Source organism: Biomphalaria glabrata, chromosome 2 (genome assembly GCF_947242115.1).
Source record: "Biomphalaria glabrata chromosome 2, xgBioGlab47.1, whole genome shotgun sequence".
Classification (NCBI taxonomy): Eukaryota; Metazoa; Mollusca; class Gastropoda; family Planorbidae; genus Biomphalaria; species Biomphalaria glabrata.
In genome coordinates this window covers 32910602-32938540 of record NC_074712.1, presented here as the reverse complement: position 1 = coordinate 32938540, position 27939 = coordinate 32910602, and the positions used below count along the sequence as shown (strand labels likewise).

Here is a 27939-nt window from a genome sequence, read left to right as displayed (position 1 = left end):
TATCATCACTTTTCGCATCTTCCAATGGCAGCGTCGTAATCTTTATTTTTAACGTAGCATTGAATCACGTTGTAGAAACTTGTAGATGGATACAAATTCTCCATAATTTTCCTCCTGTTGAAGTTTGTGTATGTGTATGTTGTGGGTGGGTGTGTTTTCTGTATTTTCTCCCATGTTCCTTAGTCAAATTAAAAGGAAATTCGGTCCAAATAAGCGGCTGACCGGTGGTCCGATTAACCGGATTCGATTGTAGTTCCCAAGACTAAATATCACTGGTATGCTTATTTCTTCCTTTTTCCTGACTGATTCTGGCAACTCATTCTTTGCTTGAGTAAACTTATCTTAAAATTGGCCACATTTCTTGATTGAGTACATCAATCTTTTATGAACAAACGCTATAGAAAGAAAATATTGTAACTTTTGAGAAATATTAATTTATTTTGTGCCTCGTTTTTTTTTCTTGCCATCCTACTTGAGATTTGAACTTGGACATAATCACCCTCCGTGTTCAAACCTTTTAAAACAGGCTTATTCTGTACGAATGGAAAGCTAGAGTGGTAAAGCGCTTGGCTTTCGAACCGAGAAGTTCAGGGTTCGAATCTCGATGAAGAATAGAGTTTTAAATTTCGGGATTTTTTAGGAAACCCTGAGTCTATCCAACTTCAATGTGTACCCAGGGCCGGTCTCAGGTAATCGGAGGCTCTAAGCAAAGTAATTAGGACCCTAAATGAAAAATAAAAAATTAAGACCGAAAAATGCACAATGCATTAAAAACAAATAAGTTAAATTCATATAACGACGATATCAGGAACATGCTTCATGGACGATTCATGGTCGACAGACAAAAAATAATATTTCGATATTTCAACACAAGGAAGAAACAATGGTCTTTTAACATATGTGGTCTAACAAGTAGAGGTAAATATAGAGCCATAGAGTTCTGCTATGTTTATACTAGAGACTTAGAGCTAGGCTAGTAGACATAGAGCCATAGAGTTCTGCTATGTTTATACTAGAGACTTAGAGCTAGGCTAGTAGTCATAGAGCCATAGAGTTCTGCTATGTTTATACTAGAGACTTAGAGCTAGGCTAGTAGACATAGAGCCATAGAGTTCTGCTATGTCTATACTAGAGACTTAGAGCTAGGCTAGTAGACATAGTAGACATGGTTTGCATATGCCTAAGAAAGGCCCGAGTGTACCTGACATTAAAGTAAAAGTGGTGTGTAGTTGTGCTGGCCACATAACACCCTTGTTAAACGTTGGCCACAGAAACCTTTACTTCGTCTGCCCTATTTTGTTTGTTATAGGTTAGATGTAAACAGCACACAACATAACTAAAACTAGAACAATATGATCTCTGAATAAGTAGGATAGTCCTTGTGAATATAATAGATATTTGAATGATAACTATTAACACTTTCTTGTGGTTTGTTTTTTATTTTCAAAAATTGTTTAATCAGATCAAATCGTCAGGTTATTCACTTTATAATGTTTGATACAACTCTGGGGGGAAAAATCAAATCAAACATCAAAATTGATTGCAAATATTTGAGAAACGTTACAAGTTTATCTTTTTATAAGGGTTAAAATATACTTTAAATATTTTTAAACACAACATAGTCCACCTCACCTTCAACATGACTGACTTTCGCCAAAACATAGTCCACCTCACGCTCAACATGAAGTACCATCGCCACAACATAGTCCACCTCACGCTCAACATGAAGTACCATCGCCACAACATAGTCCACCTCACCCTCAACATGACTGACTTTCGCCACAACATAGTCCACCTCACGCTCAACATGAAGTACCATCGCCACAACATAGTCCACCTCACCCTCAACATGACTGACTTTCGCCACAACATAGTCCACCTCACGCTCAACATGAAGTACCATCGCCACAACATAGTCCACCTCACCCTCAACATGACTGACTTTCGCCACAACATAGTCCACCTCACGCTCAACATAAAGTACCATCGCCAAAACATAGTCCACCTCACCCTCAACATGACTGACTTTCGCCACAACATAGTCCACCTCACCCTCAACATGACTGACCCTCGCCCAACATAGTCCACCTCACCCTCAACATGACTGACCATCGCCCAACATAATCCACCTCACCCTCAACATGACTGACCCTCGCCCAACATAGTCCACCTCACCCTCAACATGACTGACCATCGCCCAACATAATCCACCTTACCTTCAACATGACTGACCATCGCCACAATATAGTCCATCCATCCTCAACAAAATATACTTTTTTAAACTCGCATCACATAACAATGAGTGACCATCGCCACATTATAGTCCGCTTAATCCATAACATAACTGACTTTCACCACAACATAGTCCACTTCACCCTCAATATGACTGACCATAGCCCAACATAGTCCACCTCATTGACACCCCTATGTGAATGTTTCACTCTATCCCTCTTCAATCCCGCATGCTACCCTCCCCAGCTCCACATGTATGGGACGAAATGGTGGCGTATCCCAGGAAAAACAATCAATCTCAATTTAATTTACATCTATTATAGCAAATAACTTTCAATTTGATGATCATTCACATTGTCATAGAAGAAGAGAATCGGGCTGAAGAGCCTTACGTGTCAATCAGTTCCTATAATATTTGTCATTGACTTCTATTGTAGACAGATTCGCACAAAGACTGAAAAAGAAAAGAAAATAATAAAGTAAAAGAAACTAATTAATCAATTATCTTATTTTTTTAAATTTTGCAAGAAATAATAACAAAAACAATTTTTTAAAAAAAATATAGTAACTTACGGCACTCTTTAAATTGCATTTGCCAAACATCATGATGTAATTGTATGAAATAGAAGACACTTAGATTAGATTTATGTATTTATACATGATACATTAGACACCTCTATTAAATACATTTGATTTTGTTTTTCATTTGGAGTGGTGAATTCTATTTTAGGCAATTATTTTTTAATTTAACTTTGCTATGCAATGTCTATTTTTAAGTTTCAAGGCAAAAGTATAAAAAGCATATTTAATTATTATGGTATGTGGTATATTGTGAGTAAGAAACATATAAAATCTACAATATGAGTTAAAATCCTGTAACTACTATAAATGTCACCAAATCTATAACCCTACTGTTCAAACAGACTTCTAGTTCAAGTCGGATACTGTCCATGGGACTCGACCCTGATCGTTCTTATAACCAGCTAGACCGGGACTGAAGAATAGGCTGGTCCCATTCAACTCTAATTCCAATCCTACTATTACAAATTAAAAATCATAGTCTCAAATTATAAACTTTATATCTAAAGGCGTAGCCCTAATTTAAATCAAAGCTTTTATATAGCTCTACTTTTCTACAACAAAAAAAAAAAAGGTCGTTTCTAGTTTATAACGCAGAATAAAACACGTGCGCCTAATATAGGATAATAAGTTATAAGCATTTTTTTTTAGTTATTAACACCCAGCATGCAATATTGCGATTATGTTCTTCCATTTCTCTAAATTAATTGCTTAATATCGAGTAATTGCTAGCACAGTGGAAGTGACAGGTCAATGCTTCAATAGGACTATTATGCACATGTCTTCTCTTTCATCTGAACGCGGGGTGGGGTTAAAAAAACGAATTTAATAAAAAAAAAAAGGAATGATTTGTTTTTATCCAAATGGAAATAGTTTTCTTGATCTATTATAAATAGATGCGTCTACCTCTATAAATGTAAATATCCATCTTTTGTAAGGAGATAGTAAGGAGATAGTAAAGTTATACATTTAGTGTACCATATCATTCACGTATGTTTCATTTTATAATAACTCAAACTACTTTCTAAATACTCTCTTCCACTTCAATCTCAATACTCTCTTCCACTTCAATCTCAATACTCTCTCCCACTTCAATCTCAATACTCTCTTCCACTTCAATCTCAATACTCTCTTCCACTTCTATCTAGTAGACCTACTCTCTACCACTTCTATCTCGTAGACCTACTCTCTACCACTTCTATCTCGTAGACCTACTCTCTACCACTTCTATCTCGTAGACCTACTCTCTACCACTTCTATCTAGTAGACCTACTCTCTACCACTTCTATCTCGTAGACCTACTCTCTACCACTTCTATCTCGTAGACCTACTCTCTACCACTTCTATTTAGTAGACCTACTCTCTACCACTTCTATCTCGTAGACCTACTCTCTACCACTTCTATCTCGTAGACCTACTCTCTACCACTTCTATCTCGTAGACCTACTCTCTACCACTTCTATCTCGTAGACCTACTCTCTACCACTTCTATCTCGTAGACCTACTCTCTACCACTTCCATCTCGTAGTTCTACTCTCTACCACTTCTATCTCGTAGATCTACTCTCTACCACTTCTATCTCGTAGACCTACTCTCTACCACTTCTATCTCGTAGACCTACTCTCTACCACTTCTATCTCGTAGACCTACTCTCTACCACTTCTATCTCGTAGACCTACTCTCTACCACTTCTATCTCGTAGACCTACTCTCTACCACTTCCATCTCGTAGACCTACTCTCTACCACTTCCATCTCGTAGACCTACTCTCTACCACTTCCATCTCGTAGACCTACTCTCTACCACTTCTATCTCGTAGACCTACTCTCTATCACTTCTATCTCGTAGATCTACTCTCTACCACTTCCATCTCGTAGATCTACTCTCTACCACTTCTATCTCGTAGACCTACTCTCTACCACTTCCATCTCGTAGATCTACTCTCTACCACTTCTATCTCGTAGACCTACTCTCTATCACTTCTATCTCGTAGATCTACTCTCTACCACTTCCATCTCGTAGATCTACTCTCTACCACTTCTATCTCGTAGACCTACTCTCTACCACTTCTATCTCGTAGACCTACTCTCTATCACTTCTATCTCGTAGATCTACTCTCTACCACTTCCATCTCGTAGATCTACTCTCTACCACTTCTATCTCGTAGACCTACTCTCTACCACTTCCATCTCGTAGATCTACTCTCTACCATTTCTATCTCGTAGATCTACTCTCTACCACTTCCATCTCGTAGATCTACTCTCTACCACTTCTATCTCGTAGATCTACTCTCTACCACTTCCATCTCGTAGATCTACTCTCTACCACTTCTATCTCGTAAACCTACTCTCTACCACTTCTATCTCATAGATCTACTCTCTACCACTTCTATCTCGTAGATCTACTCTCTACCACTTCTATCTCGTAGATCTACTCTCTACCACTTCTATCCTATCTTCTTCTAGTCCTCTCTCAAAGGACAGTTTGTTTGTAACCACGAGGTCAAAATGTTAAAACGTCGTGTGCATGTAAGTAAAACAAAGTGCAGTGATTGACAGTAGTGAAAACTAAATTTAATTTCCTTTTAAATCCTAAGTTTAAACTAAAAAAGAAGTAGTTTAGCTAAGGTTTATCACCAATTAAAAAAAAGTTTAAGTAACTAAATAAATAAATAATTAATCTATAACTATTTAGATTTTTTTTTTGGAGGTGGGGGGGGGGGTTGAAAATTTGCTAACTGTCAGACATAATTTATAAATGCTCATAGCAAAGCGTAAAAAAAAGTTTATTAAGTAATGATTTTATTTCTGGAAGACGTTACAAAAGAATGCGAATAGTATCACTGATTAGAACATATACAGAAAAAAAGTAAACTGATCACTGTTGTTTGTAAGTTTACTTTGATAATGGCTGGTATCAAGATATCAAGGTAGCAATTATTTTCTCCTTTAGGAATCTTCATGGCTGTTACTGAAGGTTTCTTTGTTAAGAGGTAGCCAATTAAATACTTTATTTCAGCTTCTGTTATTTTGCATGGCTCTTGGGCTAACTAGCAAAATAATCACTTTTCCTAAACCAATCTCAACTACTCTGTCTCCAGCTTAATATTCTTTGCGCCATCTAGTGCAATTCTCTGGCATACATGAGAATGAGCAGAAAGTAAAACAAAAGAAATTTTTGAATTGGAAACTTTTGTAAAAAAAATAAAATAAATTGACTTACGAATCTGAATTTTTGCTATAGAAAAGAATATGAAATGTAAATTAAATTTTATAAAGCAAAAGCCAATGTCTAAACAATATGGTCTTTATAATCTAAACAATATGGTTTAAACTATATGGTCTATACGATTTAAACTATATGGTCTATATCAGTGGTTCCCAAACTTTTTTGTCTCGTAGACCCCCTGCCATGTTTTCTGGTTTTCGGTAGACCCCCTACTCAACTTGCAAATTTTTGCAAATTCATCAACATTATTTTTAAACCAATTTCTAACTGTAGTGCGTTGAAGAGTGAAATAGTAATTTAAAACTACACAACTACGGATATAATGTTTTATACACAAATCTGTTTTTCTATGAATTAGTCTTTCTAACATTAAATATTAATTAATTAATTAATTAATGAATATGCCTTAAGTATCATTGTAAAAGGTTTCGCAAAGAGCAGTTTCTCGTGTATTTCTTGATCTTTCACGTGTGGCTCAAATATTAAATCTGCGGAACTGTTTTTATTAACAGGAGAGGGGCAAAGGCGAGTAACTGGAGCCTAAACCAGGTCTCGTGAGTCAACCTTAAGGAAATATAAGGAGACGGTGACCATTCGCGCCATGTATCCCTGGGCCGTCCCCTCTTCTTCTTTCCCTGTGGGTTCCAGGCTAGGGCTTGCCTTGTTATGCTGGATGCCGGCTGACCTATCCATCTCCAGCGTCTCTAAAGGATATCTACTTCAATGGGCTGCTGCTTTGTTCTTTGCCACTGTTCCTCATTCGAGAACTTGTCTGGCCAGCGGATTATAAGAATCTTCCTCAGGCAGCTATTGATGAATACCTGGATTTTTTTCATGGTGGTGATGGTGGTTCTCCAGGTCTCTTCTCCATAAAGTAGTATCGGCTTAACAATGGTGTTACATAGCCTAATCTTGGTGGTGGTGCTTTTATCCCTAGATCCCCAGGTGTTCTTCAGCTAATGGAAGGCTGCTTGTGCTTTACAATAGCACCGCGATTTAGAAGCAGATGCCAAGCAGATGGGCAAGACGTGGAGACAGTTGGAGAGTCTCGCCCAGAACCGAGATGCCTGGAAAAAGCTGGTTGGTGGCCTATGCCCAGAAGAGACCACAGGCATAGATGAGATGAGATGGTGACCATTAGACAGTTTGTAGCACACAGCACTACACCTTGTTTGACCAAACTGTATTTATATCTTTTGCAAAGATTTACATAAGAAGGTTTTAATTTTATAACTCATGCCACCGAAGCGACCATAAACTGTATTGTCGCTTAAAGAAATTCTTTTAATAGTAACAGATGTAGGTTTTTGTAAAAAGGTATTAACAATGTTTGACCTTTGCTGTTTTCCGTATTTTGCTATAAGTAAAGAATTCTTGAAAGACGCTCACAAACCAAAATCTTCTCTATATGATGTCGAACAGAGATTTTGTGGGTCTATTCTGAACTTTGAGTGTTCGAAAGTTGTTCAAATCTTAATTTTTGTCAGGGTGGCATTGTCTCAGATGATCCTCTAGCGAAACTGGTTTCATATCGTCATAAAAGAGTCACTTAGGCAACTGTGTGTTTAACAAGGAAGGAATGAATCCCAATTTTAAATAATTAATGATGTACTGTCTACATTTCTTTTTTTTTTCTAAATATTAGTTATATGTAGACAAAATTAAGCTATTTAAATAAGTATTGAAATTGAATACAAGAATGTTTCGTTTCAATAGCAGGATAAATATTGAAAGGATTAACCCGGGTACAAATCGTATATTAGTGTATGAAATAATTACATTAATGGAATGTGAAAATTAAGTTACGACCTGCTTAAATGAAATCTATTACCGTAGACCCCCGCGGACATCTCATAGACCCCCAATTTAGACCCTGGGGGCCTATATGGACCACTTTGGGAATCACTGGTCTATATAATGAAATTTTGTAATCTAAACTATATGGTCTTTATAATCTAGACTATATGGTCTATATAGTCTAAACTCTAAACTATGATGTCGTTATAACCTAGACTATATGGTCTGTATAATTTAAACACAATTGGGAAATGATAAAAATCTTTATTGATTCGGAAGAAAAATGACTTTCCAACAGCTACCGGGCAATTAAATATGTAAGGTATAACCTTTGAGACTCTGTACAGATAAAGTATAGTCAGTAAAGTAGCCCTTTCAGATCTTGCTATCTATGAGGCAGATAATATAAAGTGGCTATTTCTCTGGCTCGTGGTTAATGAGGGTGTCATGTGGCCAACACATCGATTAACATTTCCCGAACTGATTTCAGGTTAGACTTTAAAATGTTGATATACAAAATCCAGCAGGATTCGAACTTGATACCCCTTGGTTTCGGAAGCTAAGTGCTTTTCCACGTTAAGACCACGGCCCCATCACTAAAGATAGACTAAAAGCTATGGAAGGTGTGTTTCCTAGGTGACGATGATGAGAGTTAGGAGATTGCTTGGTGGCTATGCAGTGAAGAGGCGGAGACTAAAATAAGGTCTCGAGTAATGCAAATGTACAAGAGTAGACCCAGAGATTTGAAACAGTTAATACTTTTTTTTTGTAGTAAGTTAGATTTTGTTTCAAATACCATCCCAATGGCGCTACAGTCCTTGGAGGCCCTGGCCTGCTTTAGCACATCTCTCCATTCTGATCTGTTCTTTGAGGGCCCTGGCCTGCTTGAGCACATCTCTCCATTCTGATCTATTCTGTACTTTACGTCTCCATGCCCGGACTTTTAGCTGTTGTAGATCTGTCTCTACGTCATCAAGCCACCTTACTCGTGGTCTGCCTTGGGGGGGGGGGCTGCCTTTTGATTTCTGCCGTTGAACAATCTTTGCTCCCCTGTTCTCTGGCATTCTTTCGAAGTGACCTGCCCAAAGTACATGTAATCTGTTCCTTTTTATTTCTGTCAATATGGAGGGGTCTTCATGTAGCTGGTATATTTCTTGGTTGGTGCGAATCATCCATCCGGTTTCCTCATGTATGGCACCATTAATTTTCTGAGGATTTTTCATTCACAAGTATTTAGCAGATTTTCTGTGGTTTTTATTAGCGTCCAGGTTTCACTGGCATATGTGACTACAGGTCTGGTTTAAAGTACCATTTTATATTATTGCTACTAGAGTTATTTCGTTTCAAGTTGAATTAGTCTTCATACCGTACCGTAACAAAAGTTATATTTAGTTTTGTTTTTCAAAGAGGTTTGTTCAAGTGATTTCAAGTTCTACAATTGAACATAGAATACCCGCTACATCTGGTGCTATAGCTCAAGTGAACAACCGATCATCAACACTTTGTTGAAATATTTTCCGTTGCTCTTCTCTCTACTGCATCAGAAGTCGAGTATTAATCAATTGAAATAGTTGAAATGGTAGAATAAATTATTTCTACATGATTTGTCTGTGACTTTCTTTTATATCCGACGATTTAGATTTTAGAGTAAGAAGTTAATGGTAAGCTAAGACAAAAATATTTTGCACTAACCCTTATAGTTTAATGACTATTAGAAATCATAGAAATTTTGTATTATTTGTTAATTATTGCTTCATCGGATAATGTTCTTGCTTAGTAAAGAAAGTACACCTTTCAGACCTTACGGTCTATTGGGCAGATGATGTAAAGATCACCTGTTTCTGTGACCTACGGTTAACGAGGGTGTCATGTGGCGTGGCCAGCACAGCCGCCTTTACTCTTCCAAAACTAATGTCAGGTGGGATTGAGGGCGTCCTAAAAATCACAAAATTTAAAATCCTAGTCTTCACCGAGGTTCGAACTCGAGACCTAGCGCTTTAGCACTCGGCCACCGCGCCTCCGAGCTTACTTAGTGCATTTGCTTTATACATTTTTACTCGCCTACACGTTCATTTAGACAGAACGGTTCGAATCAATTTTTACTTTATTTTTTATTTGGTCACTTGCAAGTTACTTGCAACTACTGGTGGATCCGTGTATGGGAGGGGGTATTTTAGTAGAGAAATCACACAATTTGTGTTCAGTACTAGTTACAGATATTAATATTATATAATTATTATTTATATTTAACCCATTTTCTTTAAAGTTAAGTTGCCCATACTGTTATGGTGATAATAGCACTTGCCCATTCGGTGGGCTAGGGCCATTACCGACCCTAAACTTTTTTTTTTTGGGGGGGGGGATGTATTCGTGAAGAAATCGCACACCATTTGAACAACATTTCTCTCTCTCTGCTACATATTAAAACATTTTGATATTGAATCACCCAGTATAAGGCGAAAAATTGTATTCAACTTTTTGTCATTCAAAGAAAGAAAAAGTTTAACTAGGAAAACTTAGAATTCGTAAGAAATATTTAGTATAAGTGGAACAAATAAAAACTTTTACTCCCTAGTAGCCTTTTCTCAGTCTTCTTTCTATCTCAGATTTTTCTGTTGTAAAAGAATTGGGAAATATAGCAAACTTACTTCAAACTTTTGCCTAAACTTTAAAATCCACAAAATTAAGAGCAACACTTCATTTGTTCTTCCCCCCTCAACTAATTGAACACACACACACACACACACCACCACCAAATCCGCTAACATACTAGAGGGGAGACGCATTAGGTTAAAAATCGTTTACAATTTTAAGATTAAGATTAAAATTTTGTTCAAATGGTGTGCGATTTCTTCACCAATATATTGCCGCCCCCCCCCCCCAAAGATTATTATTAACACAAGTAAAGAATTCCTATACAATTTTATTTGGTGTCTCTACTAAAAGTTCACCCTTTCCCCTGTTTTTGTTCCAAGTAGTAACCAATCAATTTTTTGCTGGGAGTGGGTGAGTGGGTGGTATCGATGCTATCGCTCTCCCCCACTCACCATCACCAAATCGGCTAATATACTAGAAGGGGGGGGGGCGGCATAAGCTAAAAATTATCTTACACTTGGAGATTTGGTATATATTTAATTATTATTAACATAAGTAAAGAATTCCTAAACAATGTTTTGGTTTCTCTACTTAAATTCGACCCAGTTTTTGTTCCTTGTAGTTCATCACTGTTTTCATAGAAATCTTTAAAATTCGAATAACAAAAATGTGACCGTTTTAATTTTCTGATTCTCTGAAATTATTTAAAAATTCATTCTATTATATGAAGGAAAAAAAAAGACATTTGAAATGAAAGATAATCAGGTACTTTAAATTACAAAGTAGTCATATGAAACACTATTTCCATAGCAAAAAAAAAAAATGAAAGTAAGAAAAAAGTTACTCTAACATTTGGTTGCAGTATCCACAACAATTCCTTATCTCAGGTTGACATGGAGTTCCTTCATCGTGGCAATCATAACTTTAAAATAAAAAAATTGCATTGGCCGACATATAGATTATTGCATAGGTCACACTTAGATTATTGACATAGGTCACACTTAGATTATTGACATGGGTATACATAACATTGACTTTTTATTGAGCTGAGAAAGTTTTTAGAATACATGAGTAAGTAGAGGTTTTAAACAAGACAAATAGTTATAATGGGGGATTTTCAAAATAGAAAAAAAACTACGTTGGGATGCCAAATTAAGCTTCAATACAGAGATATATTATACCTACACTGGACATGGAAATCTATAACACTACACAAAATGTGAAAAAGTTCGAAAACCTGGATGTGACAAAATATGTAGGTCACAGCTGGGCTGAGTAGCCACGGGAAATATTGCATTCCTCATAAATCTTCGGACTCGAAGACAAGCCTTATAAAAGTAAAGTTGATTTTTTTTCAACCCAAACCTATGTAGCATATAATTTGATGTTTCTACGTCTAGTAATTTGAACATTGACAATAAGAGCACTCTCGTCTCATAGTTATTATGTTGCAATTTTTAGATACATAATTCTTTAAAGATCTAGGTAATCAATCTATTTAAATGTACATAAGATGATTAATATCAACATACTTGAATTACTTCGATCTAGGATTTTCGAAACATAAACTCAATGGTAAATTGGTAATTAACAGGAAATTGCTTTATTTCAAAGATTTGCGTGAACATATAGTTCTGTGATTAATACTTCATTCTATAAAAATCCGCAAAATGGTTTGCATTATATCTAAACTTTAAGCATTACAAGTTTCATCGCAATCAAATATATAAAAGTAATTAATTTTAAAAAAATAAGCATGATGGCGGACCTGGAAAGCAGAATAAATACTTATTCTATGATAGCAAACAGCCTTTGATCTTGTTTTTTTTTATTCTAATGATCTTTAGGGATTAAAAAATGTGATTTCTTGAATTGCTTCCAACAGATTTACACTTTAAACTACTAGTAAGTTTTTCGTTGAACTATTTTATTCATTAAATCGAAAAGGAAAATTTTACTAGATATTTACAAAATCACATTGTAATTTCTGTTCCTATGTAAACAATGACATTGACCCTGAGCCCCAACATTGGTTAAAGTCTGCCAAAATAGTTTGATCTGGAAAATGTGGTCTGGACAAAGTTTTGTAATTCAAATATTTTTATCCACCTTACTTCATATCTATATGGTTACAAATGTTACTCACTTCCCGTTTACTTACTAGAATAATTGTAGCTTATCCTAATTGTTCTGACGTGACGATCTGTGACGTGGCAACAAGTTATCGGTCTTCACTGCCCACAGGTTGCGAGGTCACAGGTCAAGGTTGAGCCCTACTATAACGATTGGTCTCAACTTACTCTCTACTTTGTCAGTCATGAACTTATCTCTCAACTTACTCTCTACTTTGTCAGTCACGAACTTATCTCTCGACTTACTCCCTACTTTATCAGTCACGAACTTATCTCTCAACTTACTCCCAACTTTGTCAGTCACGAACTTATCTCTCGACTTACTCCCTACTTTATCAGTCACGAACTTATCTCTCAACTTACTCCCTACTTTGTCAGTCACGAACTTATCTCTCAACTTACTCCCTACTTTGTCAGTCATGAACTTATCTCTCGACTTACTCCCTATTTTGTCAGTCATGAACTTATCTATCGACTTACTCTCTACTTTGTCAGTCATGAACTTATCTCTCGACTTACTCTCTACTTTGTCAGTCACGAACTTATCTCTCAACTTACTCTCTACTTTGTCAGTCACAAACTTATCTCTCAACTTACTCCCTACTTTGTCAGTCATGAACTTATCTCTCGACTTACTCTCTACTTTGTCAGTCACGAACTTATCTCTCGACTTACTCTCTACTTTGTCAGTCACGAACTTATCTCTCAACTTACTCTCTACTTTGTCAGTCATGAACTTATCTCTCGACTTACTCCCAACTTTGTCAGTCACGAACTTATCTCTCAACTTACTCTCTACTTTGTCAGTCACAAACTTATCTATCGACTTACTCCCAACTTTGTCAGTCACGAACTTATCTCTCGACTTACTCTCTAATTTGTCAGTCACAAACTTATCTCTCGACTTACTCTCTACTTTGTCAGTCATGAACTTATCTCTCAACTTACTCTCTACTTTGTCAGTCACGAACTTATCTCTCAACTTACTCTCTACTTTGTCAGTCACAAACTTATCTATCGACTTACTCCCAACTTTGTCAGTCACGAACTTATCTCTCGACTTACTCTCTAATTTGTCAGTCACAAACTTATCATTCGACTTACTCTCTACTTTGTCAGTCATGAACTTATCTCTCAACTTACTCTCTACTTTGTCAGTCATGAACTTATCTCTCAACTTACTCCCTACTTTGTCAGTCATGAACTTATCTCTCAACTTACTCCCTACTTTGTCAGTCATGAACTTATCTCTCAACTTACTCCCTACTTTGTCAGTCACGAACTTATCTCTCGACTTACTCCCAACTTTGTCAGTCACGAACTTATCTCTCGACTTACTCTCTACTTTGTCAGTCACGAACTTATCTCTCAACTTACTCTCTACTTTGTCAAGCATGAACTTATCTCTCAACTTACTCCCTACTTTGTCAGTCACGAACTTATCTCTCAACTTACTCCCTACTTTGTCAGTCATGAACTTATCTCTCAACTTACTCTCTACTTTGTCAGTCACGAACTTATCTCTCGACTTACTCCCTACTTTGTCAGTCACGAACTTATCTCTCAACTTACTCTCTACTTTGTCAAGCAGGAACTTATCTCTCAACTTACACCCTACTTTGTCAGTCACGAACTTATTTCTCAACTTACTCCCAACTTTGTCAGTCATGAACTTATCTCTCAACTTACTCTCTACTTTGTCAAGCATGAACTTATCTCTCAACTTACTCTCTACTTTGTCAGTCACGAACTTATCTCTCAACTTACTCCCTACTTTGTCAGTCACGAACTTATCTCTCGACTTGCTCCCAACTTTGTCAGTCACGAACTTATCTCTCAACTTACTCCCAACTTTGTCAGTCACGAACTTATCTCTCAACTTACTCCCTACTTTGTCAGTCATGAACTTATCTCTCAACTTACTCCCAACTTTGTCAGTCACAAACTTATCTCTCGACTTACTCTCTACTTTGTCAGTCACGAACTTATCTCTCGACTTACTCTCTACTTTGTCAGTCACGAACTTATCTCTCGACTTACTCTCTACTTTGTCAGTCATGAACTTATCTCTCAACTTACTCTCTACTTTGTCAGTCACGAACTTATCTCTCAACTTACTCATAACTTTGTCAGTCATGAACTTATCTCTCAACTTACTCCCTACTTTGTCAGTCATGAACTTATCTCTCGACTTACTCCCAACTTTGTCAGTCACGAACTTATCTCTCAACTTACTCCCAACTTTGTCAGTCACGAACTTATCTCTCAACTTACTCTCTACTTTGTCAGTCATGAACTTATCTCTCGACTTACTCCCAACTTTGTCAGTCATGAACTTATCTCTCAACTTACTCCCTACTTTGTCAGTCATAAACTTATCTCTCGACTTACTCCCTACTTTGTCAGTCATGAACTTATCTCTCAACTTACTCCCAACTTTGTCAGTCACGAACTTATCTCTCAACTTACTCCCTACTTTGTCAGTCACGAACTTATCTCTCAACTTACTCCCTACTTTGTCAGTCATGAACTTATCTCTCGACTTACTCCCAACTTTGTCAGTCATGAACTTATCTCTCAACTTACTCCCTACTTTGTCAGTCACGAACTTATCTCTCAACTTACTCCCTACTTTGTCAGTCACGAACTTATCTCTCAACTTACTCCCTACTTTGTCAGTCACGAACTTATCTCTCGACTTACTCCCTACTTTGTCAGTCATGAACTTATCTCTCGACTTACTCTCTACTTTGTCAGTCACGAACTTATCTCTCAACTTACTCTCTACTTTGTCAGTCACGAACTTATCTCTCAACTTACTCTCTACTTTGTCAGTCATGAACTTATCTCTCAACTTACTCCCTACTTTGTCAGTCACGAACTTATCTCTCAACTTACTCCCTACTTTGTCAGTCATGAACTTATCTCTCGACTTAGTCCCAACTTTGTCAGTCATGAACTTATCTCTCAACTTACTCTCTACTTTGTCAGTCACGAACTTATCTCTCGACTTACTCCCTACTTTGTCAGTCACAAACTTATCTCTCGACTTACTCTCTACTTTGTCAGTCACGAACTTATCACTCCACTTACTCTCTTCTTTGTCAGTCACGAACTTATCTCTCAACTTACTCTCTACTTTGTCAGTCACAAACTTATCTCTCAACTTTCTCCCTACTTTGTCAGTCACGAACTTATCTCTCAACTTACTCCCTACTTTGTCAGTCATGAACTTATCTCTCAACTTACTCCCAACTTTGTCAGTCACAAACTTATCTCTCGACTTACTCTCTACTTTGTCAGTCACGAACTTATCTCTCAACTTACTCTCTACTTTGTCAGTCACGAACTTATCTCTCAACTTACTCTCTACTTTGTCAGTCACAAACTTATCTCTGAACATTCTCCCTACTTTGTCAGTCACAAACTTATCTCTCGACTTACTCCCTACTTTGTCAGTCATGAACTTATCTCTCGACTTACTCTCTACTTTGTCAGTCACGAACTTATCTCTCAACTTACTCCCTACTTTGTCAGTCACGAACTTATCTCTCGACTTACTCTCTACTTTGTCAGTCACGAACTTATCTCTCGACTTACTCTCTACTTTGTCAGTCACGAACTTATCTCTCGACTTACTCTCTACTTTGTCAGTCATGAACTTATCTCTCAACTTACTCTCTACTTTGTCAGTCACGAACTTATCTCTCAACTTACTCATAACTTTGTCAGTCATGAACTTATCTCTCAACTTACTCCCTACTTTGTCAGTCATGAACTTATCTCTCGACTTACTCCCAACTTTGTCAGTCACGAACTTATCTCTCAACTTACTCCCAACTTTGTCAGTCACGAACTTATCTCTCAACTTACTCTCTACTTTGTCAGTCATGAACTTATCTCTCGACTTACTCCCAACTTTGTCAGTCATGAACTTATCTCTCGACTTAGTCCCAACTTTGTCAGTCATGAACTTATCTCTCAACTTACTCTCTACTTTGTCAGTCACGAACTTATCTCTCGACTTACTCCCTACTTTGTCAGTCACAAACTTATCTCTCGACTTACTCTCTACTTTGTCAGTCACGAACTTATCACTCCACTTACTCTCTTCTTTGTCAGTCACGAACTTATCTCTCAACTTACTCTCTACTTTGTCAGTCACAAACTTATCTCTCAACTTTCTCCCTACTTTGTCAGTCACAAACTTATCTCTCGACTTACTCTCTACTTTGTCAGTCACGAACTTATCTCTCGACTTACTCTCTACTTTGTCAGTCACGAACTTATCTCTCAACTTACTCCCTACTTTGTCAGTCACGAACTTATCTCTCGACTTACTCCCTACTTTGTCAGTCACGAACTTATCTCTCGACTTACTCTCTACTTTGTCAGTCACGAACTTATCTCTCAACTTACTCCCTACTTTGTCAGTCATGAACTTATCTCTCAACTTACTCCCAACTTTGTCAGTCACAAACTTATCTCTCGACTTACTCTCTACTTTGTCAGTCACGAACTTATCTCTCAACTTACTCTCTACTTTGTCAGTCACGAACTTATCTCTCAACTTACTCTCTACTTTGTCAGTCACAAACTTATCTCTGAACATTCTCCCTACTTTGTCAGTCACAAACTTATCTCTCGACTTACTCCCTACTTTGTCAGTCATGAACTTATCTCTCGACTTACTCTCTACTTTGTCAGTCACGAACTTATCTCTCAACTTACTCCCTACTTTGTCAGTCACGAACTTATCTCTCGACTTACTCTCTACTTTGTCAGTCACGAACTTATCTCTCGACTTACTCTCTACTTTGTCAGTCACGAACTTATCTCTCGACTTACTCTCTACTTTGTCAGTCATGAACTTATCTCTCAACTTACTCTCTACTTTGTCAGTCACGAACTTATCTCTCAACTTACTCATAACTTTGTCAGTCATGAACTTATCTCTCAACTTACTCCCTACTTTGTCAGTCATGAACTTATCTCTCGACTTACTCCCAACTTTGTCAGTCACGAACTTATCTCTCAACTTACTCCCAACTTTGTCAGTCACGAACTTATCTCTCAACTTACTCTCTACTTTGTCAGTCATGAACTTATCTCTCGACTTACTCCCAACTTTGTCAGTCATGAACTTATCTCTCGACTTAGTCCCAACTTTGTCAGTCATGAACTTATCTCTCAACTTACTCTCTACTTTGTCAGTCACGAACTTATCTCTCGACTTACTCCCTACTTTGTCAGTCACAAACTTATCTCTCGACTTACTCTCTACTTTGTCAGTCACGAACTTATCACTCCACTTACTCTCTTCTTTGTCAGTCACGAACTTATCTCTCAACTTACTCTCTACTTTGTCAGTCACAAACTTATCTCTCAACTTTCTCCCTACTTTGTCAGTCACAAACTTATCTCTCGACTTACTCTCTACTTTGTCAGTCACGAACTTATCTCTCGACTTACTCTCTACTTTGTCAGTCACGAACTTATCTCTCAACTTACTCCCTACTTTGTCAGTCACGAACTTATCTCTCGACTTACTCCCTACTTTGTCAGTCACGAACTTATCTCTCGACTTACTCTCTACTTTGTCAGTCACGAACTTATCTCTCAACTTACTCTCTACTTTGTCAGTCATGAACTTATCTCTCAACTTACTCCCTACTTTGTCAGTCACGAACTTATCTCTCGACTTACTCTCTAATTTGTCAGTCACAAACTTATCTCTCAACTTACTCCCTACTTTGTCAGTCATGAACTTATCTCTCAACTTACTCCCTACTTTGTCAGTCATGAACTTATCTCTCGACTTACTCCCAACTTTGTCAGTCACGAACTTATCTCTCAACTTACTCCCTACTTTGTCAGTCATGAACTTATCTCTCAACTTACTCCCTACTTTGTCAGTCATGAACTTATCTCTCAACTTACTCCCTACTTTGTCAGTCACGAACTTATCTCTCAACTTACTCCCTACTTTGTCAGTCATGAACTTATCTCTCGACTTACTCCCAAATTTGTCAGTCATGAACTTATCTCTCAACTTACTCCCTACTTTGTCAGTCACGAACTTATCTCTCAACTTACTCCCTACTTTGTCAGTCACGAACTTATCTCTCAACTTACTCCCTACTTTGTCAGTCACGAACTTATCTCTCAACTTACTCCCTACTTTGTCAGTCATGAACTTATCTCTCGACTTACTCCCAAATTTGTCAGTCATGAACTTATCTCTCAACTTACTCCCTACTTTGTCAGTCACGAACTTATCTCTCAACTTACTCCCTACTTTGTCAGTCACGAACTTATCTCTCAACTTACTCCCTACTTTGTCAGTCACGAACTTATCTCTCGACTTACTCCCAACTTTGTCAGTCACGAACTTATCTCTCGACTTACTCTCTACTTTGTCAGTCACGAACTTATCTCTCAACTTACTCTCTACTTTGTCAAGCATGAACTTATCTCTCAACTTACTCCCTACTTTGTCAGTCACGAACTTATCTCTCAACTTACTCCCTACTTTGTCAGTCATGAACTTATCTCTCAACTTACTCTCTACTTTGTCAGTCACGAACTTATCTCTCGACTTACTCCCTACTTTGTCAGTCACGAACTTATCTCTCAACTTACTCTCTACTTTGTCAAGCATGAACTTATCTCTCAACTTACACCCTACTTTGTCAGTCACGAACTTATTTCTCAACTTACTCCCAACTTTGTCAGTCATGAACTTATCTCTCAACTTACTCTCTACTTTGTCAAGCATGAACTTATCTCTCAACTTACTCTCTACTTTGTCAGTCACGAACTTATCTCTCAACTTACTCCCTACTTTGTCAGTCACGAACTTATCTCTCGACTTGCTCCCAACTTTGTCAGTCACGAACTTATCTCTCAACTTACTCCCAACTTTGTCAGTCACGAACTTATCTCTCAACTTACTCCCTACTTTGTCAGTCATGAACTTATCTCTCAACTTACTCCCAACTTTGTCAGTCACAAACTTATCTCTCGACTTACTCTCTACTTTGTCAGTCACGAACTTATCTCTCGACTTACTCTCTACTTTGTCAGTCACGAACTTATCTCTCGACTTACTCTCTACTTTGTCAGTCATGAACTTATCTCTCAACTTACTCCCTACTTTGTCAGTCATAAACTTATCTCTCGACTTACTCCCTACTTTGTCAGTCATGAACTTATCTCTCAACTTACTCCCAACTTAGTCAGTCACGAACTTATCTCTCAACTTACTCCCTACTTTGTCAGTCACGAACTTATCTCTCAACTTACTCCCTACTTTGTCAGTCATGAACTTATCTCTCGACTTACTCCCAACTTTGTCAGTCATGAACTTATCTCTCAACTTACTCCCTATTTTGTCAGTCACGAACTTATCTCTCAACTTACTCCCTACTTTGTCAGTCACAAACTTATCTCTCAACTTACTCCCTACTTTGTCAGTCACGAACTTATCTCTCGACTTACTCCCTACTTTGTCAGTCATGAACTTATCTCTCGACTTACTCTCTACTTTGTCAGTCACGAACTTATCTCTCAACTTACTCTCTACTTTGTCAGTCACGAACTTATCTCTCAACTTACTCTCTACTTTGTCAGTCATGAACTTATCTCTCAACTTACTCCCTACTTTGTCAGTCACGAACTTATCTCTCAACTTACTCCCTACTTTGTCAGTCATGAACTTATCTCTCGACTTAGTCCCAACTTTGTCAGTCATGAACTTATCTCTCAACTTACTCTCTACTTTGTCAGTCACGAACTTATCTCTCGACTTACTCCCTACTTTGTCAGTCACAAACTTATCTCTCGACTTACTCTCTACTTTGTCAGTCACGAATTTATCACTCCACTTACTCTCTTCTTTGTCAGTCACGAACTTATCTCTCAACTTACTCTCTACTTTGTCAGTCACAAACTTATCTCTCAACTTTCTCCCTACTTTGTCAGTCACGAACTTATCTCTCAACTTACTCCCTACTTTGTCAGTCATGAACTTATCTCTCAACTTACTCCCAACTTTGTCAGTCACAAACTTATCTCTCGACTTACTCTCTACTTTGTCAGTCACGAACTTATCTCTCAACTTACTCTCTACTTTGTCAGTCACGAACTTATCTCTCAACTTACTCTCTACTTTGTCAGTCACAAACTTATCTCTGAACTTTCTCCCTACTTTGTCAGTCACAAACTTATCTCTCGACTTACTCCCTACTTTGTCAGTCATGAACTTATCTCTCGACTTACTCTCTACTTTGTCAGTCACGAACTTATCTCTCAACTTACTCCCTACTTTGTCAGTCACGAACTTATCTCTCGACTTACTCTCTACTTTGTCAGTCACGAACTTATCTCTCGACTTACTCTCTACTTTGTCAGTCACGAACTTATCTCTCGACTTACTCTCTACTTTGTCAGTCATGAACTTATCTCTCAACTTACTCTCTACTTTGTCAGTCACGAACTTATCTCTCAACTTACTCATAACTTTGTCAGTCATGAACTTATCTCTCAACTTACTCCCTACTTTGTCAGTCATGAACTTATCTCTCGACTTACTCCCAACTTTGTCAGTCACGAACTTATCTCTCAACTTACTCCCAACTTTGTCAGTCACGAACTTATCTCTCAACTTACTCTCTACTTTGTCAGTCATGAACTTATCTCTCGACTTACTCCCAACTTTGTCAGTCATGAACTTATCTCTCAACTTACTCCCTACTTTGTCAGTCATAAACTTATCTCTCGACTTACTCCCTACTTTGTCAGTCATGAACTTATCTCTCAACTTACTCCCAACTTTGTCAGTCACGAACTTATCTCTCGACTTACTCTCTACTTTGTCAGTCATGAACTTATCTCTCAACTTACTCTCTACTTTGTCAGTCACGAACTTATCTCTCAACTTACTCATAACTTTGTCAGTCATGAACTTATCTCTCAACTTACTCCCTACTTTGTCAGTCATGAACTTATCTCTCGACTTACTCCCAACTTTGTCAGTCACGAACTTATCTCTCAACTTACTCCCAACTTTGTCAGTCACGAACTTATCTCTCAACTTACTCTCTACTTTGTCAGTCATGAACTTATCTCTCGACTTACTCCCAACTTTGTCAGTCATGAACTTATCTCTCAACTTACTCCCTACTTTGTCAGTTATAAACTTATCTCTCGACTTACTCCCTACTTTGTCAGTCATGAACTTATCTCTCAACTTACTCCCTACTTTGTCAGTCACGAACTTATCTCTCGACTTACTCTCTAATTTGTCAGTCACAAACTTATCTCTCAACTTACTCCCTACTTTGTCAGTCATGAACTTATCTCTCAACTTACTCCCTACTTTGTCAGTCATGAACTTATCTCTCGACTTACTCCCAACTTTGTCAGTCACGAACTTATCTCTCAACTTACTCCCTACTTTGTCAGTCATGAACTTATCTCTCAACTTACTCCCTACTTTGTCAGTCATGAACTTATCTCTCAACTTACTCCCTACTTTGTCAGTCACGAACTTATCTCTCAACTTACTCCCTACTTTGTCAGTCATGAACTTATCTCTCGACTTACTCCCAAATTTGTCAGTCATGAACTTATCTCTCAACTTACTCCCTACTTTGTCAGTCACGAACTTATCTCTCAACTTACTCCCTACTTTGTCAGTCACGAACTTATCTCTCAACTTACTCCCTACTTTGTCAGTCACGAACTTATCTCTCAACTTACTCCCTACTTTGTCAGTCATGAACTTATCTCTCGACTTACTCCCAAATTTGTCAGTCATGAACTTATCTCTCAACTTACTCCCTACTTTGTCAGTCACGAACTTATCTCTCAACTTACTCCCTACTTTGTCAGTCACGAACTTATCTCTCAACTTACTCCCTACTTTGTCAGTCACGAACTTATCTCTCGACTTACTCCCAACTTTGTCAGTCACGAACTTATCTCTCGACTTACTCTCTACTTTGTCAGTCACGAACTTATCTCTCAACTTACTCTCTACTTTGTCAAGCATGAACTTATCTCTCAACTTACTCCCTACTTTGTCAGTCACGAACTTATCTCTCAACTTACTCCCTACTTTGTCAGTCATGAACTTATCTCTCAACTTACTCTCTACTTTGTCAGTCACGAACTTATCTCTCGACTTACTCCCTACTTTGTCAGTCACGAACTTATCTCTCAACTTACTCTCTACTTTGTCAAGCATGAACTTATCTCTCAACTTACACCCTACTTTGTCAGTCACGAACTTATTTCTCAACTTACTCCCAACTTTGTCAGTCATGAACTTATCTCTCAACTTACTCTCTACTTTGTCAAGCATGAACTTATCTCTCAACTTACTCTCTACTTTGTCAGTCACGAACTTATCTCTCAACTTACTCCCTACTTTGTCAGTCACGAACTTATCTCTCGACTTGCTCCCAACTTTGTCAGTCACGAACTTATCTCTCAACTTACTCCCAACTTTGTCAGTCACGAACTTATCTCTCAACTTACTCCCTACTTTGTCAGTCATGAACTTATCTCTCAACTTACTCCCAACTTTGTCAGTCACAAACTTATCTCTCGACTTACTCTCTACTTTGTCAGTCACGAACTTATCTCTCGACTTACTCTCTACTTTGTCAGTCACGAACTTATCTCTCGACTTACTCTCTACTTTGTCAGTCATGAACTTATCTCTCAACTTACTCCCTACTTTGTCAGTCATAAACTTATCTCTCGACTTACTCCCTACTTTGTCAGTCATGAACTTATCTCTCAACTTACTCCCAACTTAGTCAGTCACGAACTTATCTCTCAACTTACTCCCTACTTTGTCAGTCACGAACTTATCTCTCAACTTACTCCCTACTTTGTCAGTCATGAACTTATCTCTCGACTTACTCCCAACTTTGTCAGTCATGAACTTATCTCTCAACTTACTCCCTATTTTGTCAGTCACGAACTTATCTCTCAACTTACTCCCTACTTTGTCAGTCACAAACTTATCTCTCAACTTACTCCCTACTTTGTCAGTCACGAACTTATCTCTCGACTTACTCCCTACTTTGTCAGTCATGAACTTATCTCTCGACTTACTCTCTACTTTGTCAGTCACGAACTTATCTCTCAACTTACTCTCTACTTTGTCAGTCACGAACTTATCTCTCAACTTACTCTCTACTTTGTCAGTCATGAACTTATCTCTCAACTTACTCCCTACTTTGTCAGTCACGAACTTATCTCTCAACTTACTCCCTACTTTGTCAGTCATGAACTTATCTCTCGACTTAGTCCCAACTTTGTCAGTCATGAACTTATCTCTCAACTTACTCTCTACTTTGTCAGTCACGAACTTATCTCTCGACTTACTCCCTACTTTGTCAGTCACAAACTTATCTCTCGACTTACTCTCTACTTTGTCAGTCACGAATTTATCACTCCACTTACTCTCTTCTTTGTCAGTCACGAACTTATCTCTCAACTTACTCTCTACTTTGTCAGTCACAAACTTATCTCTCAACTTTCTCCCTACTTTGTCAGTCACGAACTTATCTCTCAACTTACTCCCTACTTTGTCAGTCATGAACTTATCTCTCAACTTACTCCCAACTTTGTCAGTCACAAACTTATCTCTCGACTTACTCTCTACTTTGTCAGTCACGAACTTATCTCTCAACTTACTCTCTACTTTGTCAGTCACGAACTTATCTCTCAACTTACTCTCTACTTTGTCAGTCACAAACTTATCTCTGAACTTTCTCCCTACTTTGTCAGTCACAAACTTATCTCTCGACTTACTCCCTACTTTGTCAGTCATGAACTTATCTCTCGACTTACTCTCTACTTTGTCAGTCACGAACTTATCTCTCAACTTACTCCCTACTTTGTCAGTCACGAACTTATCTCTCGACTTACTCTCTACTTTGTCAGTCACGAACTTATCTCTCGACTTACTCTCTACTTTGTCAGTCACGAACTTATCTCTCGACTTACTCTCTACTTTGTCAGTCATGAACTTATCTCTCAACTTACTCTCTACTTTGTCAGTCACGAACTTATCTCTCAACTTACTCATAACTTTGTCAGTCATGAACTTATCTCTCAACTTACTCCCTACTTTGTCAGTCATGAACTTATCTCTCGACTTACTCCCAACTTTGTCAGTCACGAACTTATCTCTCAACTTACTCCCAACTTTGTCAGTCACGAACTTATCTCTCAACTTACTCTCTACTTTGTCAGTCATGAACTTATCTCTCGACTTACTCCCAACTTTGTCAGTCATGAACTTATCTCTCAACTTACTCCCTACTTTGTCAGTCATAAACTTATCTCTCGACTTACTCCCTACTTTGTCAGTCATGAACTTATCTCTCAACTTACTCCCAACTTTGTCAGTCACGAACTTATCTCTCAACTTACTCCCTACTTTGTCAGTCATGAACTTATCTCTCAACTTACTCCCTACTTTGTCAGTCACGAACTTATCTCTCAACTTACTCCCTACTTTGTCAGTCATGAACTTATCTCTCGACTTAGTCCCAACTTTGTCAGTCATGAACTTATCTCTCAACTTACTCTCTACTTTGTCAGTCACGAACTTATCTCTCGACTTACTCCCTACTTTGTCAGTCACAAACTTATCTCTCGACTTACTCTCTACTTTGTCAGTCACGAACTTATCACTCCACTTACTCTCTTCTTTGTCAGTCACGAACTTATCTCTCAACTTACTCTCTACTTTGTCAGTCACAAACTTATCTCTCAACTTTCTCCCTACTTTGTCAGTCACAAACTTATCTCTCGACTTACTCTCTACTTTGTCAGTCACGAACTTATCTCTCGACTTACTCTCTACTTTGTCAGTCACGAACTTATCTCTCAACTTACTCCCTACTTTGTCAGTCACGAACTTATCTCTCGACTTACTCCCTACTTTGTCAGTCACGAACTTATCTCTCGACTTACTCTCTACTTTGTCAGTCACGAACTTATCTCTCAACTTACTCTCTACTTTGTCAGTCATGAACTTATCTCTCAACTTACTCCCTACTTTGTCAGTCACGAACTTATCTCTCGACTTACTCTCTAATTTGTCAGTCACAAACTTATCTCTCAACTTACTCCCTACTTTGTCAGTCATGAACTTATCTCTCAACTTACTCCCTACTTTGTCAGTCATGAACTTATCTCTCGACTTACTCCCAACTTTGTCAGTCACGAACTTATCTCTCAACTTACTCCCTACTTTGTCAGTCATGAACTTATCTCTCAACTTACTCCCTACTTTGTCAGTCATGAACTTATCTCTCAACTTACTCCCTACTTTGTCAGTCACGAACTTATCTCTCAACTTACTCCCTACTTTGTCAGTCATGAACTTATCTCTCGACTTACTCCCAACTTTGTCAGTCATGAACTTATCTCTCAACTTACTCCCTACTTTGTCAGTCACGAACTTATCTCTCAACTTACTCCCTACTTTGTCAGTCACGAACTTATCTCTCAACTTACTCCCTACTTTGTCAGTCACGAACTTATCTCTCGACTTAGTCCCAACTTTGTCAGTCATAAACTTATCTCTCAACTTACTCCCTACTTTGTCATTCACGAACTTATCTCTCGACTTACTCCCTACTTTGTCAGTCACGAACTTATCTCTCAACTTACTCCCTACTTTGTCAGTCATGAACTTATCTCTCGACTTACTCCCTACTTTGTCAGTCATGAACTTATCTCTCAACTTACTCCCTACTTTGTCATTCACGAACTTTTCTCTCGACTTACTCCCTACTTTGTCAGTCATGAACTTATCTCTCAACTTACTCCCTACTTTGTCAGTCACGAACTTATCTCTCGACTTACTCTCTACTTTGTCAGTCACGAACTTATCTCTCAACTTACTCTCTACTTTGTCAGTCATGAACTTATCTCTCAACTTACTCCCTACTTTGTCAGTCACGAACTTATCTCTCGACTTACTCTCTAATTTGTCAGTCACAAACTTATCTCTCAACTTACTCCTTACTTTGTCAGTCATGAACTTATCTCTCAACTTACTCCCTACTTTGTCAGTCATGAACTTATCTCTCGACTTACTCCCAACTTTGTCAGTCACGAACTTATCTCTCAACTTACTCCCAACTTTGTCAGTCACGAACTTATCTCTTAACTTACTCCCTACTTTGTCAGTCATGAACTTATCTCTCGACTTACTCCCAACTTTGTCAGTCACGAACTTATCTCTCAACTTACTCCCAACTTTGTCAGTCACGAACTTATCTCTCAACTTACTCCCAACTTTGTCAGTCACGAACTTATCTCTCGACTTACTCCCTACTTTGTCAGTCACAAACTTATCTCTCGACTTACTCTCTACTTTGTCAGTCACGAACTTATCACTCCACTTACTCTCTTCTTTGTCAGTCACGAACTTATCTCTCAACTTACTCTCTACTTTGTCAGTCACAAACTTATCTCTCAACTTTCTCCCTACTTTGTCAGTCACGAACTTATCTCTCAACTTACTCCCTACTTTGTCAGTCATGAACTTATCTCTCAACTTACTCCCAACTTTGTCAGTCACAAACTTATCTCTCGACTTACTCTCTACTTTGTCAGTCACGAACTTATCTCTCAACTTACTCTCTACTTTGTCAGTCACGAACTTATCTCTCAACTTACTCTCTACTTTGTCAGTCACAAACTTATCTCTGAACTTTCTCCCTACTTTGTCAGTCACAAACTTATCTCTCAACTTACTCCCTACTTTGTCAGTCATGAACTTATCTCTCGACTTACTCTCTACTTTGTCAGTCACGAACTTATCTCTCAACTTACTCCCTACTTTGTCAGTCACGAACTTATCTCTCGACTTACTCTCTACTTTGTCAGTCACGAACTTATCTCTCGACTTACTCTCTACTTTGTCAGTCACGAACTTATCTCTCGACTTACTCTCTAATTTGTCAGTCATGAACTTATCTCTCAACTTACTCTCTACTTTGTCAGTCACGAACTTATCTCTCAACTTAATCATAACTTTGTCAGTCATGAACTTATCTCTCAACTTACTCCCTACTTTGTCAGTCATGAACTTATCTCTCGACTTACTCCCAACTTTGTCAGTCACGAACTTATCTCTCAACTTACTCCCAACTTTGTCAGTCACGAACTTATCTCTCAACTTACTCTCTACTTTGTCAGTCATGAACTTATCTCTCGACTTACTCCCAACTTTGTCAGTCATGAACTTATCTCTCAACTTACTCCCTACTTTGTCAGTCATAAACTTATCTCTCGACTTACTCCCTACTTTGTCAGTCATGAACTTATCTCTCAACTTA

General features: G+C 38.0%; 1 protein-coding gene and 1 long non-coding RNA gene across 2 annotated transcripts in view; one reads left to right on the top strand and one right to left on the bottom strand.

Annotated features, from left to right (window-relative positions):
- Positions 1-1429: 1429 nt before the first annotated feature.
- Positions 1430-2693, bottom strand: LOC106061751 (uncharacterized). Its single transcript, XR_001216693.2, has 2 exons — positions 2625-2693; positions 1430-1505 (listed from the first exon to the last, which is right to left on the bottom strand). It is a non-coding gene; the product is annotated as an uncharacterized LOC106061751 (long non-coding RNA).
- Positions 2694-3728: 1035 nt separating this feature from the next.
- LOC106057700 (UPF0764 protein C16orf89 homolog) overlaps positions 3729-27939 on the top strand; it is a 103210-nt gene continuing 78999 nt past the window's right edge. Inside the window, exon 1 of the mRNA XM_056020136.1 lies at positions 3729-3801. The gene's annotated coding sequence lies outside the window, so the exon portion shown is untranslated. The remainder of the gene's footprint in view (positions 3802-27939) is intronic.